Source organism: Alligator mississippiensis, chromosome 4 (assembly GCF_030867095.1).
Source record: "Alligator mississippiensis isolate rAllMis1 chromosome 4, rAllMis1, whole genome shotgun sequence".
NCBI classification, from domain to species: domain Eukaryota; kingdom Metazoa; phylum Chordata; order Crocodylia; family Alligatoridae; genus Alligator; species Alligator mississippiensis.
Window position 1 is genome coordinate 87,130,608 of NC_081827.1, and position 18,039 is coordinate 87,148,646.

Genomic DNA, 18,039 nt, shown 5'->3' on the forward strand with positions numbered 1-18,039 from the left:
CACTAGGGAAAATATGCTGGCATATACCCATGCATATGGACATGTACTAAATATATATATTTATAGATGACATATGCATATATTATATAGCATATAATGCATGTGGCCTGCATTTACAAACATGATTAATGTTATTGCCTAATTTCAGCTGCCTAAAAAGCCCTTAATTTGGAGAGAATAAGTGCTTAGCACTTTGAAAATCAGGCCCTTTTAAACATACCTCAGGTTGGGCCCCCATAACTGAAGCATCTGCAATCAGTTTTTTAAATCTAGATCATATGTATACATACAAGCATATACAGGCATGGGTGTGCATGCACACACACACATACATGCACACACCACCTCACCTATGGTGCTTCAGACATAATATTGTCAATTTAGACACTTTTACACGTGCTCGGGGGGGTGGGGAGCTCTTTAATTAGAGCAGTTCTGAGAGCCAATATTAGATTTTTGCTCATAAATTATATTCCTTTACATTAATGGGCGATTTTCAGCTGCTATTTATAATTAACAAGTATAGTTTTACATTTCTGGAACAAACTAGGAACCTGATTTATAGGAAGCCATATCCTTCTATTTGTATGCTGTCCAGATACTAGTCATTTAGGGCACCTATACATGAGTGCAGAGGCTGCTCCAATGCAGTGGAATTCTAGCACATCAGAGCAGACTCAGTTCATTGAGGTTGCTGAAGCATGGCAATTGCCACACTCTGGCAGCCTCCTGCATCTCATGTATCAGCATCCCTGTGCTTCAAAATGATGGCAGGGGCACTTGACCTAAAGCTCGTTGGATGAGTTTTAGTTCAAGCGCCCCTGCCGCCATTTTGAAGCATGGGGATGCTGATACTGATACATGAGATGTGGGAGGCTGCTGGAGTGCGGCAATTGCTATGCTTCAGCAGCCTCGATTAATTGAGTCTGTTCCCATGTGCTAGAATTCCAGCATATCGGAGCAGCCTCTGCACTCATGTATAGGCGCTCTAAATGACTAGTAGCTGGGCAGCATACAGCTAGAAGGATATGGCTTCCTAGAAATCAGGTTCCTAGTTTGTACCAGAAATGTAAAACTACACTTGTTAATGATAAATACCAGCTGAAATCACCCAAGTCAATATAAATTAATATAATTTATGAGCAAAGATCTAATATTGGCAAGTTCTGTTCATGACTCTACATGCAGATTTACCTGTTCATTTACCCATTTCATTTTCTAAAAAGAGGTCAGATAAATGGCATTACATTTGAGGACTCAATATTCTTTTCACACCCCAGCTAGAAAGAACTACTTTCATCCATGTGCTTCTGGAGTGATTTGTAACCTGACAATGTGGCGCACTTATGGATATATTTAAGCACATGCCAGATCATGGGAATCTAGGTGGAAAGTGAGAAAGCAGGCACGTATCAGGGAATGGTTCTAATATGTTTTACTTTTACAGAGGCTCATCAGTATTGTGCATTTACAGGGAAGGTCCTAGAACCATATCTTTAACTGCAACAACTTGGAACATGTGCAGACACTAAGGAAAGGTGACATTACCCTCACTTTCCACCAGTCAGCATACTCTATTCATAAAGATTTTGCAAGCTGGCAGCCTCTTTCATCCATTCTTAGTTCTTATTTTGACTCTTTTTATAATCCATGGGTGTGTCTACATGTGCAATTAATTCGAAGCAATAAACTCCAGTCCTTATTGTGCTGGAGTTTATTGCTCCCAGGCACACTGTTTGAGCATGTGCCTAGGATCACAACAGGTTGAGCCAGGTTGGAGCAGCCTCAGCTGACAGGGGGTCCTGGGGAGTCAGCCTGCCAGCCTGGGACTGCTCCAACCCAGCTCAATATGCTGCGAAGGGGCTGGCTGGGGCACGAGGGTGCTCCAGTGCATGGCTAGCCAGCAAGCAGCCCCTGCACTGAAGCACCTTTTTGCCCCAGTCAGCCACATCAGCATCTATACTGCTGCGGAGTAAAAACCGCATCAAGATAGCACTTGTATTTACTACTTCGCTGTAGAGTTTATTAGTTTAATCCAGCCTAATAGCCCTGCATGTGTGGATGCCAAGACATTTGCTGTGGAGCTAATTATTTTAGTCTACTCTGCGGTAAACATCTTGTGTACACGTGCCCTATATGAAGTACACTTTCTGTTCTACATAAACTTGGTAAGAAAGTTGCACTGTACTAGTCAAGGCTTACAAGATTTTAGCACACTCACAATTCACTCTTAAAATGAATCCAGTTTGGCTTCACAGTAGAGGTTTGCAGATCTCATTTTCTAAATATATTCCTTACATGGCAGTTACTGCCTGACTCAGCTGTAACATGACACTAAAGAAATTGACCTATGAAAATACTGCCTCAGCAGTGGGTAGCTAAAAATATGCATCATACTTCCAACCTTGCAGAGGTGTTAGGTGGCACATGACAGTAATTATTGAGTCTGTGGGTGCATCTACACGTAGCAACCCACTATGTCACCGTAGGGTGTGCTACGGCAACATAGTGATCACATGCATCTACATGTGATCAGCAGCTGTCAGTATAGCGGTGCGCTTCACCAGTATAGTGCTGCTACGATGACGTAGTGGTGAAATCTAACTGTGCACCATGTGCATGGCGCAGTAACCACCCGGACTGTGCCATACTTCCAACACTGCTATATGGTGACTTGTAGACATACCCTATGCACATTATAAAACTCCAAACTCTCCACTGTGAAATTTACATTTGTATCTTTGCATTAAGGGGAAGTTGAAAAAACTTGAGAGAGAGTTAATGCTCCCTCAAGTGATAACAGTGAGTCTACCCAATTGAACTCCCATCATTTGAACCACAGTCTGTGCTCTGTATATATCCCACATGTCTCTGTACAGACCAGGAGAAAGATCTAACAAGCTCAGTGAGGCATGCTCAATAACATCTTTGGGAATATTTTCAGTTCTTGTAACAGTCTCAGTTGCACCCCTGAATGATGGAAGAAGAAGGAAGAAGAAGGAAAGGGCCAGATGGAGTGTGGGTTTCAAGAATAGAGAGAGGGTTGTAAAAGAAGAGGGCCAGAGAAAGTGAATGGAGGCAAAACAAGAGAAGGCAAAGTGATGACTTTTCATCAGTGTATAAGAGAATTTAGACTTGCTATAGCCTCCTGAGCCTAGAATTCTTTTGGCAGCTCTACAACAGCAGTAAAACTAAATACTGCAGCCACATCAACCCTCAAATGCAAATGGTCATCTCACAACTTTTTAATCACCATCACCTAGAAATCAGAGTGACTCTAGAAAAGAACACCAAAAGAACTGTGAATAATACAATAACAGTATGAGCAAAAAGAGCTTTAATTGTTTTCCTACTGAAAATTTACAAAACAACTGCCCAATTAGGCCTTAATGCATAAGCACGATTGATGATGTCTAGTGCTGCTGGATATGAGGAAGATTCCCATGTATGTCCTTTTCCACAAATGCTGGTAGAGGAAAAGGCTGTTCTACTTGACATTTATTATAGGGGAGAGAAGATTTTGGAGAGAAAAGTGCAATTATTCCTGCGTCCCATTTTGTAATATACACAAAACACACTCCTCCAACTCCATACAGAGAAGAGTTCTCGTGCTTTATCCTAGCTTTTTGTCTGTACGTAAGTGTATGCTGAATTGCCCTCACTGGATATAAACATTTTCTCCCAGCATTTTATTTAAATGCACATTTAACAAATAGTTTTAGGCAAAACGTGATCAGTTAATATTTTTTTTGCCTTCTTCCCTGGTCCTTTTTATCTAGAATTCTGCAAAAAGAGGGCTCTCTATTTGGATATTTGGGTAGAAAAGATTTAGCAAAAGCAGAATTCTATGCAGAAAAACAACCTTGAGGAGAAAGGTTCGTTTTTCCCTCCCCAGCTTCCCTTAGCTTGTTTATATCTTTCCTAAGAGGTCAGCACTTCCACAGAGAGGTCAGCCTCCCAGCTTTTATAAGGCTGGAGCAGTGGGAATAAGCTGCCTGAATGTTTATACATGTTGACTCTTTGTTTTGCTAGTGAAGTAGCAAAAGTGAAATAAAGCATAGATTTTTAAGAAGCTTGCACCAACCCAGCCACATGTAACTGTAAACCAAATGAAAACACAAATAAGGAAGTTGACAGTTTTATCAGACAAACTCTAACTATGTGGTCACCAGAAAACCAGGTGGAGAGAGAAAGTCAACTACTGAAAATATGCGCAAAACAAATACTTGTTCTTTGCCTTCCTCATCATGGCAAGAGTGACAACAGTGACCCCCAACTCTGATCCCAGTTATACCAGGGTGTGTACAAGCATTCAAATGAACTGGTGGAGGTTTAGCAGCTTAAATTGACCTGTTGGACACTACAAGCATTCAGGAGGCCAGCTGTATGATCTTCAGACAGCTTCCACTGCAGAGGGCACCCAGCCAGGGGGCCTTAAAGCCTGCATCTTGCTGTGATTGTCAGGGTCCCCTGTATGCCTAAAAGCAGCTGACAACATCTAAGGGCACAGGTCAGGGCTGACTGGCTATCAACCCTAGTGGATCAACCTCTCCCACACCAATATCTGTCAGGCTTTTAGTGGAAACCCAGAGTGGGTGGCATGGGTTTTCCCACAGTGCTGCTGGAGCTCTTGTTGCAGGAAGCCCCACCACATAGCCAGCCAGAGCTGGGGAGTCTAAAATCCTGGGAGGGGAGCTTCTCCCTGACATGGCACTTCAAAACTGGTACCTGCAGCCCTGTGAGTGGGCTGCGAGCACAGGGATCTAAAGTGCTATGTGGAGGTGGAGGGATTTCCCCCATGGGGAACATAAAGGCTGGCATCCACAGCCCCCTGGGAGTGGATGGAACAGGGGGCAAAGCCCCCAATCAAAATATACAGTCTCTGGTCTAGGGAAGAGGCAGGAAGCATTACCCCCTACTTTTCTCTCCTCCTGATCAGTCTCAGGGTGTGTATCTACACATTCATTAATGCACATTTGCTAATACACATTCCATTTAGCACCTCCATCCACTTTTACAGGTCTTTGAGGGAGGGGTGCAGTGCAGAGCTGGCGCTGGGAGATTAGGATCTCCCAGGCCTCGCTCCTTGATCATGATCTTGGAGCCTAGAGCTGCCCCTGGTGGTGGCAGAGGCCCATTGCAGGACTCCTGGAAGTGAGAACAGTTTGCTGCCATTAGCAGCAAATCTACTCCTGCTTCCCTACACATGTAAATGCCTGCCTGGGAGTGTTTACTCACATATATTTTACTCACAAGTAAATTGCTCCCAGCTCTAATGCACATGTAGACACACCCACACCCAGAAATACTAAGCATCTTACTGTCTGCTAATTAGACCCCTTAAAAAATAAGAAAAAGTCAATATACATTCTTGTGAATTTAGGCCATTTTTATTATAATTCTGATAGTTAACATATGTAATATATCAAGGGGGCCTTTACAGTCTAGTATGCCATAAGAACCTGAATCAAATCCTTCATTCTTTTATAAAATGGACAAATGAACACGTTGCAACAAGTTAAAAGGGTTCAGAGTCTATTGCATATCTTCTTCTTTGTGGTAACTATTGTCTATCTACACTTATTCCCAGGGTAGGAAGTTTAACCTTACATGAAATAGGTTTGCACTACCAGGGTTTACCTTTTGGATAAGAGTAGGCATGTGTACAATTACCATGGGACAGCTGGTGCACAGCAAGTCCCCATCCCTTTTGAACTTGTTGCTATTTGTTTTCTATATCTTTATGCTTAAGCAGTCCTTATTCTCATAGGGATGTTTGAAGGTAATGGCACTACTTGCATGGAATATGGGGAAGCATTATAAGGTCCTAAATTAAAAGCATCAGAAATGTCATAATCATTTTGATGGTACATTAAGCAAGGGAAAATATTTATATGGTTGTTTTACTTGTAGAGAAAGCTTTTTTGCATTTAGAACATACGAACATAAAGCCCTTTGTGGGGGCCGAGGGGGATCCAGGAAAGGGTCGGCTGGGTTGTGGCCACAAACCCAGAACGTACAGATGGGTACTTTCAACCGCTGGAGTAGAATTAGGCACAAACACGTACTGGTTCAAACAAAGATGGCTTTACTTACACTGTTGAGATGTACAGCGTAGGAAGAAAGTTAACTTCAAACTTCAGTTACAGTTTAACTGAGGAGACAAGATATCTTTAACACGAGCGTGCAGGACACGGGGGTACGTTGGGGTGGTCGGCGACAGGGAGTCGTCAGTGGTTGATCAGTCCGCCACGTTCACTCCGAGATGGGCGCGGAGTTCTCCAACTTGGGCAGAAACTGCTCCAACCTTTTATACAGCTAGCGAGTCAATTGCTAGTCGCCACATAGGAATAATTTAGAACCAGCCAATAGTAATGTGTAAATTTGCATATAAGTGGCGGGAACCTTTCCATGCCGGGGTTCTCCACCGTGCCGAGAAATTCCCTCGTACAAAATCTCACCATGCCTTGTGCTAGAAAGTTCCACTGTGCCAAGGCACTCAACCACTAAGCTCTGCTCTGACACCCTTGATCTTTGATTTCTTCACAATGCTGTAGTGCAAAAAGAGATAATGACCATAATACCATTAACGATATTCGCTAGTTACTAAATATAAAAACACTGGCAAAGATTTCTTAGGGTGATATTTTTTATTGGGCCAACTATGTAGTTGAGATAAAGTTAGATAAGCTATCAAATGTAAGACATTCTTCATCAGGTTTCATTTTTACACTATCATTTCCAACACTGGCATTTTCTGGCTTGGTCTTGATCAGAAAAAAAAAATGTACACAAATAAAACTGTGAACTTTTTACATTTATGTGGTTATTTTTTCCATCCATAAGAGTTGGCAACCTGGCCTTTAAGTCTTTACATATCTTTAATTTCTGAATACGCATGTTGATGAAAAATATGTATACAAACTCCTATACCTAGAGTTACCATACATTTGGGTTTTCCCAGACATGTCCTCTTTTTAGGTCCTCCCATCTCTATCTGGGGGGATTTTTTTTAAATATGATCCAATGTCCAGGATTTTGGTCAGCTCAGCTTTGAAGTTTTTCCTGGCTTGGCCTAGCAAGGAGCTGCTTGGACCTGTGGGGGAGCCAGGGGAGAGCAACTAGAGGCAAGGCGCGCACTCATGTAGACTGCATGCAGCTAGGCAGGGGTGTGTGAGCAGCCTAACAGGTGCATGCAGGTAAGTCTGTGGGGGGGTGGGAGGCAGAGGGCCAGGGCTTGGGGCCTGTCCGGGAGGGAGGGGGGGTGTGCGTGTGTGGCAGGGCTGTGTGGAGAGGATTGGTGTGTGTTGTGGATGGGTACCTGTCAGGGCTGCAGTAGAGCAGGGGAGGTGTGGGAGGATCCTATCCCCCCAGTGGGGGAAGGGGGAAGGAGGCACTTCAGGGACAGTAGAGAGCTGTGTGGCCAGGCCAGCAGCACTGGGGCCTGTTCCCTTGCTTGCAGGGGTGGGACACCCAGGAGATGCTACAGGGATGAAGGGAGAGGGGGGCTACAAGTTGGGAGTGAAAAGCACCAGCAGGGTTGGGGGGGGATTGTGGGTTGGGAGTGCGGGGCACTGGCAGGCCCAGGGGGCCATGGGTTTGGAATGAGGGGTACCAGCATGGCCCAGGGGTACTGCAAGGTACTTCAGACTGGGAGTGAAGAACATTGGCAGGGCCAGAAGCCTGCAGATCAGGAGTGAGGGGCAGCAACAGGACTGGGCAGGCTGTGGCTTGGGGGTGAGGGGCAACAGAATGAGCTGGGAAGGGCACCAGCATATCACTACCCCTCACAATCATATACCCCTCTCCACCCCACATTGGCTATGCATAGGGGGTGCATGCAGGTGCACGTGCACCCCCTGAGATTGGCCGTGACCCCCCTGGAAGCACCAGCTGTGAAACTGGAAGTGCCAGTGGAAGTGTACTTCTGGTTTTGCCACTGGTGGTTTTGAGCTCAGTGATTGGCCCCTGGACGCCCCCTCCCCCCCACCCTGCCCCCCCCACATCGGCAATCTGGTGCCCCCCAAGACTCGGGAGGCACCAGTCACCCATGCCACCCTGCATGACAGATGTCTTCTTTTTTGGAACTGGAAATACAGTAACCCTACTTATAACAGCACTTCATTGAATAAATACTTGCACACGCACTGGATTGTTTCTATAGCCAATAAGATGGGTTTTAAAGCATAGTAAAGTCAGATCTCTCTTTCTTAAACTGAAATGCAACCCCTTGAAAAAAAAACTCCTACCTATTAACCACCAACATTAATTCAGTGTGAAACAAAAAGTGGTGGTCAAAAGCAGGAGGCATCATAGCATCCCATTTAAATGTCAGAAAGTTGTTCTCACAACTTTTACTCTGGCCAAAATATGAAAGTTGCCATATCTGTTCTTACTAAAAGTGTCTTGGCCCTTCTCACATCCCCCATTTTATGTAACATCTAAAAGCAATTTCCGATGCTGGCAGGTTAGTTACTTAGAAGGAAGAGTAATAACTGCATAGCTGCCAACTTGAACAATCATTCCGATGTAGGATTTCCATAAAGGTTTTCTCAGTTAAGTATTAATCAAGCCAGGCCATAATGTACTTGCGAAGATTACAGTCCAAGCTCACACAGCAGCCACAATCTCAAAATATTAGCAGCTACATTTTCAAAAAGAGAAGGCCACAGAGCATGCCATCCTTAATCGTGTCTGTAATCACAATTAAGCAAATCTAATTGTATAGGTCATTTGCAGTAACATACCAGCAGCACTCCCCTTTTTAAAAAAAATTAAATGTATTTCATACAAATACACTATTTGTCCAATGCTCTGATGATTTATTTGGTGGCATAGAATCATTGACTTCAGTTTAGATTTGCTAATTTGCTTCATCCAGAGATCTCTGCATACTCCATAGCATGTTATTTTCTATATATACCCACTGTAAGAGACAAACAAAGAAAGAATTGCTGTGCTCTTACAGACTTCATAAAGTTATATTAATATATCATTTGAAGGGTAAATTTTGGAAATATTTTACTTATTTTCCTTGCAGCACATATGGAAGACTCCCTTCCTTTCTTTCCAGCTATCCCTAAGTACAAACAGAATGCCTCTTTTTAGGCCCAAATGTATCTTGGAGCCTCTGAGGTACGATGTTCTTTTTCAATCATGAATTATTTACTTCAGGCATTGTTGTACATAAAACAAAAGTTATAAGAAGCATTACTCATGACCATAATAATAAGAATTTATAATCTTCCTACCTTATTATTTTTCTTTGTTCCTCTCTTGGAGATCTTTGTATCGTGTTGTGCTCCAAGCTGAGAAGCATTTTTCTTCCAAGTCTTTTAGACATAGCCCTTCTCATCCACTATTACTTATAAGTCCACAACTAAAATCTTACTTCCTAATATACGTAATACATAACAAAAACAACAGAATGTTCTCACTTAGTCATTTAGCTATTTCTCCTCTTCAAACTGTCAACAGCTTCTTGACTGAAATACTGCGATCCATTTGCTCCTTTATTACATTCCCAAAGAATAATTTGCCTGTAACTCTTGGAACTGAAGATACAACACTTATTTTTTTTTGGCTATTCTACCATAGAAATAAGCTTCTCAATAAAAAAGATTAAAACAACTTTGGTGAAAAACATTACTTTTCACATTTACAATACTTCATCTTGGGGCTAAACAAGACTTTGAAGAGAGCTATGACTGCTGATTTTAATATACATGTGTAGGTTATTTATGGTTTTTTCACCCATATTTACATTCAGATCTTCATATTCTCCATAAATATAAATAAAAGCAGTTCTATTTACTTCAGTGGATCTTTGCCCATTTACACCTGCTAAATATTTGGCCCAGGAAATTATAAGTTTGACTTTATTAGGACATACCACATATATTGGTACTTCTAAGGAACACAGCTAGGCATCTTGACTGACTTGTACCTATTTAATTTAGGCTCAGATTTTCAAAAGTGTTTCTGTATACTGCAATTTACATTCAATAGAGTTGTATGAATAATGCCCAACATGAACACAAATTTGAAGATTTCTGTATACATCTCTAGGTCTGTCTGCATGCCTGACCTATCGATGCATAGATTACTTACATGTTCTTTTGGAAAATCTGGCTTGGGACTAGCAAAGCCTCATTTGCTTTTGCTCGGTATGTAGCTGTTCTGTGGAGGGCTCTGGTCTTCATGAATGTCAATCTAGCAACGTGGAGGAACAGAAAAACAAAGAACATTTCTACCTTAACTCCTCTTTGGGAAATACAAATTGGAGTTTGGCTTTGAGAAAGATGTACAAAAAATATTATATTGTCAGCAGGAAGAGAAAAGAACACCATTTCCTTCAAAAGGCTTGCAATGTAAATTAATTCCTATAAAGTTTATGTATTTCCTCATTGTGTTCTGTAACACAAATAAATGATACAACCATATAGTGTCACGGACATAAGACTGCAGTGACAATGAGTTGTCACTAGGCAAAAAGAGGCAGACATTTCTACTGGCAACAATCTCACTGATTCTTTAATGTCTACCAGATTTCTCCCCATTAGAAAAATAGCCTCAGGACTGGAGCATACATGCATTCCAACCCCTACACAGGCGAGCGCTCTAGCCAGGGAGCACTAGAGGGCTGTTCCCTGGGCCATCCTCACCCTTAGGAGGACCTATTACTTGACAGTCTATCCTCTCCCCTGCCCAGGAAGGGAGCAGGCTGTCAAAAGGAAGCCTTTTGGCTTTTAAATTGCTATACATGGAGCCAGATCAGCTGCACACAAGGTAATTTTAAGCTGGAGATGTGGGGAAATGGGGCAAAGGAAAGGCTTCTTGTGCCCAAGTCCCAGCTCCCCAACTTTTAAATCCCCACATGTGCTGCCAAATTGGGTGGTACGGGCAGCATTTAAACTCCAAGGGGCTGGGAACTGAAGTGGGAAAAATTTCCCTGGCACTGGTTCTAGACCCCACGGGCTTTTAAATCCCTACATGTGCCACCCAGCTGGACATTGTGGGTGGCATTTAAAACCTGTACGCTTGGAAGTTCAGTGGGAAGAGCTTCCCCGGCCCTGGTTCCTGGCCCCAAATGGGCAGTATGGGCAATGATTTCAAAGGTGGGGGATGCCAGGAACCAGGTTTCTGGAGAGCCTCCCTGAGCCCACTCCTCTGTGCCCACATCTTTCCAACAGCATATGTACTTCCCTGCTGACAGTCTGGGGAGCAGTGGGGAAAACCCACCCACCCACTCCTCAACACAGGACCCCCAGTCTGGGCAGTGGGTAGGGAGCAAAGATAAGCTGCTTCTCCAATCTAGTCCCAAGTGCTGTGGGCAGAGCAGAGGGAGCAGTGGGGCAAACCTCTAGTCCCCAGATCTGGAGGAGTCTGGAGCAGCAAGCAATGTCAGTCATTTCCCCAGCTGGGTAGTCCCCAATCTGGGAGACGACGAGGAGCATTGTCCCATCCCTCCCCCCCCAGACTACTGCCAAGAGTGGGGAGTACAGGCTTTCATTCTTGTGCAAGAGTTTCTCTTGCAGAAGAGATCTTCCAGATTGACCCCTGGAAGTTATTTCTCCTAGAGGGAGCATGATTCCCCTGCTTGTATGCTAGTGGTTTCTCCTGGAAGAGCAGTAATTCTCCAGGGACAAACATATCGCCTGTATGTGGGCACTAACTGCTACTTCATTTCCCTTTTCTTGTTAGCTGCCATATCTTCCAATGATTCCTCCATCAGCATCTTTTCATTATTTTTCTCCTTTCCTCCCCCACCGCCATTTCTTCAAAATCAAAGAATATCATTTCTGAACATTAGAAAACTCCTGACCTACAAAATAAGACAATAAAATATATCTTTTCTTAGGTCACTAGTGTTTAAGGCAATTTGCTCAGTAGCCTCAACAAGTAGTTCCTGATGCTATAGTGATAAATTTTAGAAAGCAGAGCAGCTTAATGTAGAAAATGTAGATTAGGTCATTAATCCTGCTGAAAACACTTTATTATGATGCATGTGTCTTTGAAAATATATATCTGTCAACAGATGCTTTTGATCTTGTGTTTTTACAGTTATTCAGGTTCTATAATTCATTGCATATAATGATAGAGGTTAATATTTTTAAGGAAACGTGGCAGTAGTCAAATTCTTTGGCACAAAGGAAGACAGAGCATGAGTATATTAACAACAAAGAAGAAAAATAGCCCTTAATCCATTGTGATTTCACAAGCATATAAAAAGGACACACCTAACATGTAAAGATATTGATTCAGTCTACAAAAAGAACAAAATGAGTTCAGATATGTGATAATAAGCATCTGTTTCCAGATGAAAATTTTTCAGCGATTTTGAGCTTGTCAGATATATGATACCAATCCCTTTTCCTCTTTAGCTTATACGAGGTAAACAGAAAGGTAAGTTCAGGGACATAAGCTCTTATTTGAATTGAAAAACCTTTTTCACTTTGGAAGATGTATAGCTTAGGTAATTATAACATGTCCGGCATTCAGGATACAAATTATATTATACATATGTTAACTTCACACTCTGTTTGGGAGGCATGGGACCTTTCATGTAGGATCATAGGAAACTAGGGCTGGAAGGGACCTCATGAGATCATCTAATCCAGCCCCTTGCTTAAGGCAGGATCATTACTGATTAAACTGTCACTGCCAAGTATCTAACTTGCTCTTGAAAATTTCCAGGGGCAGAAATTGCACAACTTCGCTAAATAGCCAGTTCCAGTGCTTGACAACTCTCACCATCAGAAAGTTCTTCCTAATTTCCAACCTAAATTTCCTCTGGTGCAGCTTAAGGCCATTGCTTCTAGTCCTGTCTTCTACAGCCACAGAAGATATGTCATCTCCATCCTCTTCGGGTATTTGGAATGATCTAATCTCCCCTCTGACAGAAACCAATTTGGTGTTATCTAATCCCCCCTCAGTCTTCTCTTCTCCAGAGTAAATAACGCTAGTTTTTTCAGTCTTTCCTCGTAAGTCTTGCTTCCTGGTCTCTAATAGTTTTTTTGTCACTCTTTGTTGGACTCTTTCCAATCTGTCCACATATTTCTTGAAGTCTGGGAACCAAAACTGGACACAGCACTTCCGGTGGGGCCTCACTCAGATTGACAACTATTGGGATAAATGTTTACTTGAAAAGGAAAATTAAAAATTCTGCTTCATTTCAGCTTATAAAGATATTCATTTTAGCAGTCACTAGTGGCCCCATTCACCAGCCCCAAGGCTCAAGAAGGACTCATTTGGGTGGTCCCATGTGTACAAGAGTATTTGAAATGTGTGTGGTGTCACCAGAGCAGCTTTTATGACATGCCCTTATGGCCTTAGAAAAAGGGGGCAATAATTAGGCTGGCTTCCTGTCCCAGCAGTTTCTGAATGTCCCAAATTTCCCTTAAGATTATGTGATCTCATGCCATAGACTAGATAGGTGGTCTTCTGGCCCTAGAACCAAGAACACAACAGATTCACATCCACCTTCCTCAGCTGTGCCCACAGAACAATGCCTCTAGCATAACTAATGCTGAGACTGGGGTCCAAACTTCAACATACGTTCCAAGAGTTCAGGTTTCTCTTCAGTAGAGCTCATTTATACATCGTGGGCTCTGGGTAGAGTTTTAAGGTATTCTTTATGCCATATAAAGTCCTAAATGATCTGGGGCAGCCCTATTTGAGAGACTACCACTGTATTTCTCTGTGCCACATCAGTAGGGCCGTGTTCAAAGGAGCACAAGTTGAATGCCCTTGCCAGAAACTTGAGGCAGTGCCTACCAGGGCATTTTCTGTGAAAGTTCCAGGATTCTGAAATTCACTTGATAGGGTTTGTGGCAGAGGCTGGACATTTGCTTCCCAGAATGATGAAGGGGTGTAAAGGAGGTTAGGTAGGCATTTATCTAGATACGGTCCTGATGAAATGCTACTAGGCTTTTACTTATTTATCAGTTCAAGATATATTGCTGTCCTCTGGCATCTCAGCCTGTTTTATAGCCCCTACAACCCCTCTTTTGCAGGGAGGAGAGTTAGCTCTAGGCCCGCACCTGGATGCTCCAGTCAAGTGCCCAGCAGGCCCTGCCTCCAGGCTGACCCAGTGCCAATCAAGCACAGCCCCACCTCCAGCTTCCAGTCATCCATCAGTTACAGGAAGGCAGCAGGGGGAAGCAGGGCATCTGTGACCCCGGCATGAAATCTGGGACTTGGGCCCCTGTGCCCTCAACATGCTATCATGAAGCACCCCATGACATACAAACAGATCCCAACACTGAGCAGGAAAACCCCTGCACTCAGGCACAGCCCTATGGACCCTGACCATGGCACCTGCACAACCATCCAGAGACCCCCATGCCCCTGTGCTTGGGCATAGGCCCACAGAGCCCAGCCCTGGAACCCACAACCCTCATTTCAGAAGCCAGACCCAGACACCATGTGACCCAGATGCCAACACAGACATCCCACCCCGCAAGCAGGATCCAATGTAGGCAGCTTGCCTATGGTGAGTCAGGGAGGTGGAAGCAGAGCATGGGGATTGGGTCTGCATGGAAGCAACCTTGTGAGCTCTGCAGCTGGACTGCTGCTGGCAGGTATCAGGGCCATGTGCACCAGGGGTACTGCAAGGGTGTTTTGGCCCACAGCTACTGGGTCCCAGAGTATTAGGATTAGGGAGAGGGGGGCACTGAGCATCCAAGCCAGGCCAAGCAGTCAGATGCCCTTGGAAACTTCAAGAGTAGGTTGGGCATGGCCAGCTGCCTCAGTGTTGCAGGTATATGTCCCTGGAAATTTCCAGGCCAGGGTATGGGGCATTGCCAGCATTATATGGGTGTCTGCTGAAAGCTCTTGGAAAGTTGAAGGTCTTTGGGGTAACCTGGTCAGTGAAGCACTGGTCACTCTGGAGCAGGGGCTGCATGCAGCTGGAGTGAGAGGGAGAGCCGCACGCTGGGACCCACCTCTATACACACACACAGTTCTTTCCATCCGTTCACCTTTCCATCCACCTTCAAGACCATGGCCTTGAACCCAGAGCCTTGGCATGCTCGATGACAGCTGACTCTGGTCTGCCACCTCCCCAGTGCAACACTGGGGTAGACAAAGGTGGCCAGAACCCTCCACCTGGGCCTAGCTATACACCCACTGATCAGCTAGGGTCAACTGAACTCTTACTCCTTCCCATATAAACTTCTGGTCTGAAAGAGGAAGTATCCAGGCAACAAGGCTCAATCTTGTACCTAAATTGTTGCACCCTTGGCTTGTGCTGCTATTGACTGACAAATTCCTTGGATACCTGACCTGGCTAACCTCCCAACTTCGCTCCCTGCCTGACCCTCCAGCACTGCCTGATGCAGTCCAGCACTGTCCTGATAACTGGCCTGGATAATTGACCTGGCTAGCTTTCTGACCTTGCATTCTTCCTGACTCTCTGGATCTGTTTCTTGGTTCCTTGGATAGATTCTCCTGGCTTCTGATCCTGAGGTGACCCCTCGATCTGGCCACTCATGGCTCAGAATGATGCTTCACAGCTGGACCCTCACCCACCTGTGGATGCTGACCCCACAGGCACAACCATGGAAGACCCTGTCCTGTCCTCCTCCAGTACCCAACCCTGGTTACACAACTGGGGCCATGGGAGGGATCTCATGCCCATCTAAGGTGAATAGAAGACCTAGGACTAGCTCTTCAAAGGGCACCATGGCAGGGATGTGTTCAACCACATTGCCTAAGAGATGCAAGTGTGGGACTGGATGCAGTGCCAAGCCAAGGCTAAGTGGATGACAATCCAATACAAGTGCATGCATGACACCAATAAAAAGTTCAAGAGCAAGAGGCACAGTATACCATTTTATGAGGAGCTGTTCTGCTTCCTTGCCACAGACCAGGCCATTGTCACCCTGCACATGTATGATACCACCAGGGACCTGGAAGAGTTGTCAGCAAGGATCCCACCACAAAAGGATGAGCAGGAAGGCCCCAGGATGATGGGAGAACTGGGTGCTCATGAGCAGGTTTGCAGAGGCCATAGGGCACAAGATCTGCTGCTGCCAGTGGTCCCAGAGGACTCCAGCCCATTGGCGCTGGTCCCTGAATCATTGCAGGATCCAACAGCAGAGGTGCACCTGCAGCTGGACCTGAGAGGTCTCTGGAAATCTTATTGGGGATGATCAAGTATGACAAACATGGCATACAGGATAAGGGGGAAGTTTTGACACCATGGTAGTTCTGACCCAGGACCTGGACCCCAATGCTGTGCCCTCCACACTATAGGAGCCCCTCTACCCTAGTCCTTAATGCACAGACCAAGGCCAAACATGAAGCCCCCAGGACACCATTTTCAATGCACCTGCCATGGAAGAAAATGTAAATCATAGCATCAGAGAAACTTAGGGATGAAAGGGACCTCAGGAGGTTATCTAGTCCAACCCCCTCAGGAGGTTATCTAGTCCAGTCAAAGCAAAACCCTCCTCAAATATATCATCTCCACCAAGACTTTGTCTAGCTGGGTCTTAAAATACCGGGTGCAGGCATTCGGGGACTCAGTCTTCTGGCTCTACTCATCCAGAGAGCACTCCTTGCCCCTTGGCCAGGAAGTCATCAGCCAGGGCTTTGCAGACCTGGGTTCCCTGCTGGTGTGCAGGGCCGGTGCTCTGAAGATCAGTGGGGGGCTCTTTCTCCCCAGCCTCCCTGTGCTGTGCATGCTCAGCATGTCATGCCTGGTTTGCAAACCATGACTTTCTTGCCCAACCTGTGTGGAAGACAACTCCCCTGGTCTCACAGATGTTGTGGAGGACGTATGTGGTGACAATGAGGCACGGCAGGTTTCCTCCACCTTGAGGTGCATGCTGAGAGCCTGCCAGCATGCCTTGAGGCAGCTGAAAGTGCATTCCACAGGCACACTTGCTCAGACAGTAGTTGAAGTGCTCCTTTTGGTGGTCCAGCTGCCTCGTATAGGGCTTCATAAGCCAGGGCACAAGGGAATAAGCTGGGTCCCCAGTGATGAGAAGTAGGACAAGGATGGCTTTGGTGATGAAACTGGGGGCCCCAGGAATGTAGCACCCATTCTCCATCATCTGAGGGAGGCAGAGGGAGTTGCAAACAACATGGGCAACATGGGTGCTGCCCATCCATCCTGTGAAGCTGTGTGTGAAGCAACCTTGGTAATCAACAACATCTTGCAGGCTGATGGAGAAGTAGCCCTTGCAGTTGATGAACGCCTGGGTGCCTCGGGGTGGGCCATCCACAGTGCAGTCGGGGAAGCCCACGTGGTAGAAACTGGCACCCACCTCCTTCAGGTTGATGAGGTAGATGAAACAGTTGGCCAGGATGTTCTGGATGTCCAGACCAGACAGCCTCTCTGGCCATGGACCTGCCCATACTAAACTAGTTGGCAACATAGTGGCCAGGGGTGGCCAGCTTCAAGATGGTGATGGCCACCTGCTTCTCTGGAGTGAAGAGTGTCCACATGCTGATTTCCTGGTGTGCAGTGTGGGGGTCACCTTGGAAATGATGCTCATGAAGGTAGCCCAGTCCATGAAGAAGGTCTGGACCCACTGTTCATTGTCTCAGGTGTCTAGAACAATCTGCTCCCACCAGTTACTGGTGGTCTGGAGAACCAGTACTTGACAGTCTGGAAGTGGTGCCAGAGCACTCAAGCATCCAGGGTATCCTGGGTGGCCTCATCCTGATTGGCCACATGCAAGTTGGTGGCCCAGTCCAGAGTGCTTGATGGGCACAGGGTGTAGTAGCTGGCTCTGTGTGGGACAGCCATCTGCTGGCTCAGGGTTACAAAGCTGCATCCTATGACAACCAGATGCCAGACCAGGTCCAGATGGCCATGTGTGATGTCCTGCAGCCTCCAGCAAAAGTTCCACAGGGCAACAAGCAGGACATGGTACAGCTCCTTGATCTGTGGGCTTTAGCAGTGGGGTGCCATGGCAGGGTGCAGGCAGGCTGGGGCACAGAGACATGTACAATTAACGAAGGAGAACACTTGCTCTGAAACTCTTCTGGAAGCCTCTGGGTGGGACACAGGGGAGGGTCTATGGTGAG

The 18,039-nt window shown here is 45.3% G+C and overlaps 1 long non-coding RNA gene across 1 annotated transcript; it reads right to left on the reverse strand.

Annotated features, from left to right (window-relative positions):
• Positions 1-5,986: 5,986 nt before the first annotated feature.
• LOC109281502 (uncharacterized) lies at positions 5,987-11,412 on the reverse strand. The gene is made up of 3 exons (XR_002088161.2): positions 10,111-11,412; positions 9,252-9,394; positions 5,987-6,551 (listed from the first exon to the last, which is right to left on the reverse strand). It is a non-coding gene; the product is annotated as an uncharacterized LOC109281502 (long non-coding RNA).
• Positions 11,413-18,039: the final 6,627 nt, after the last annotated feature.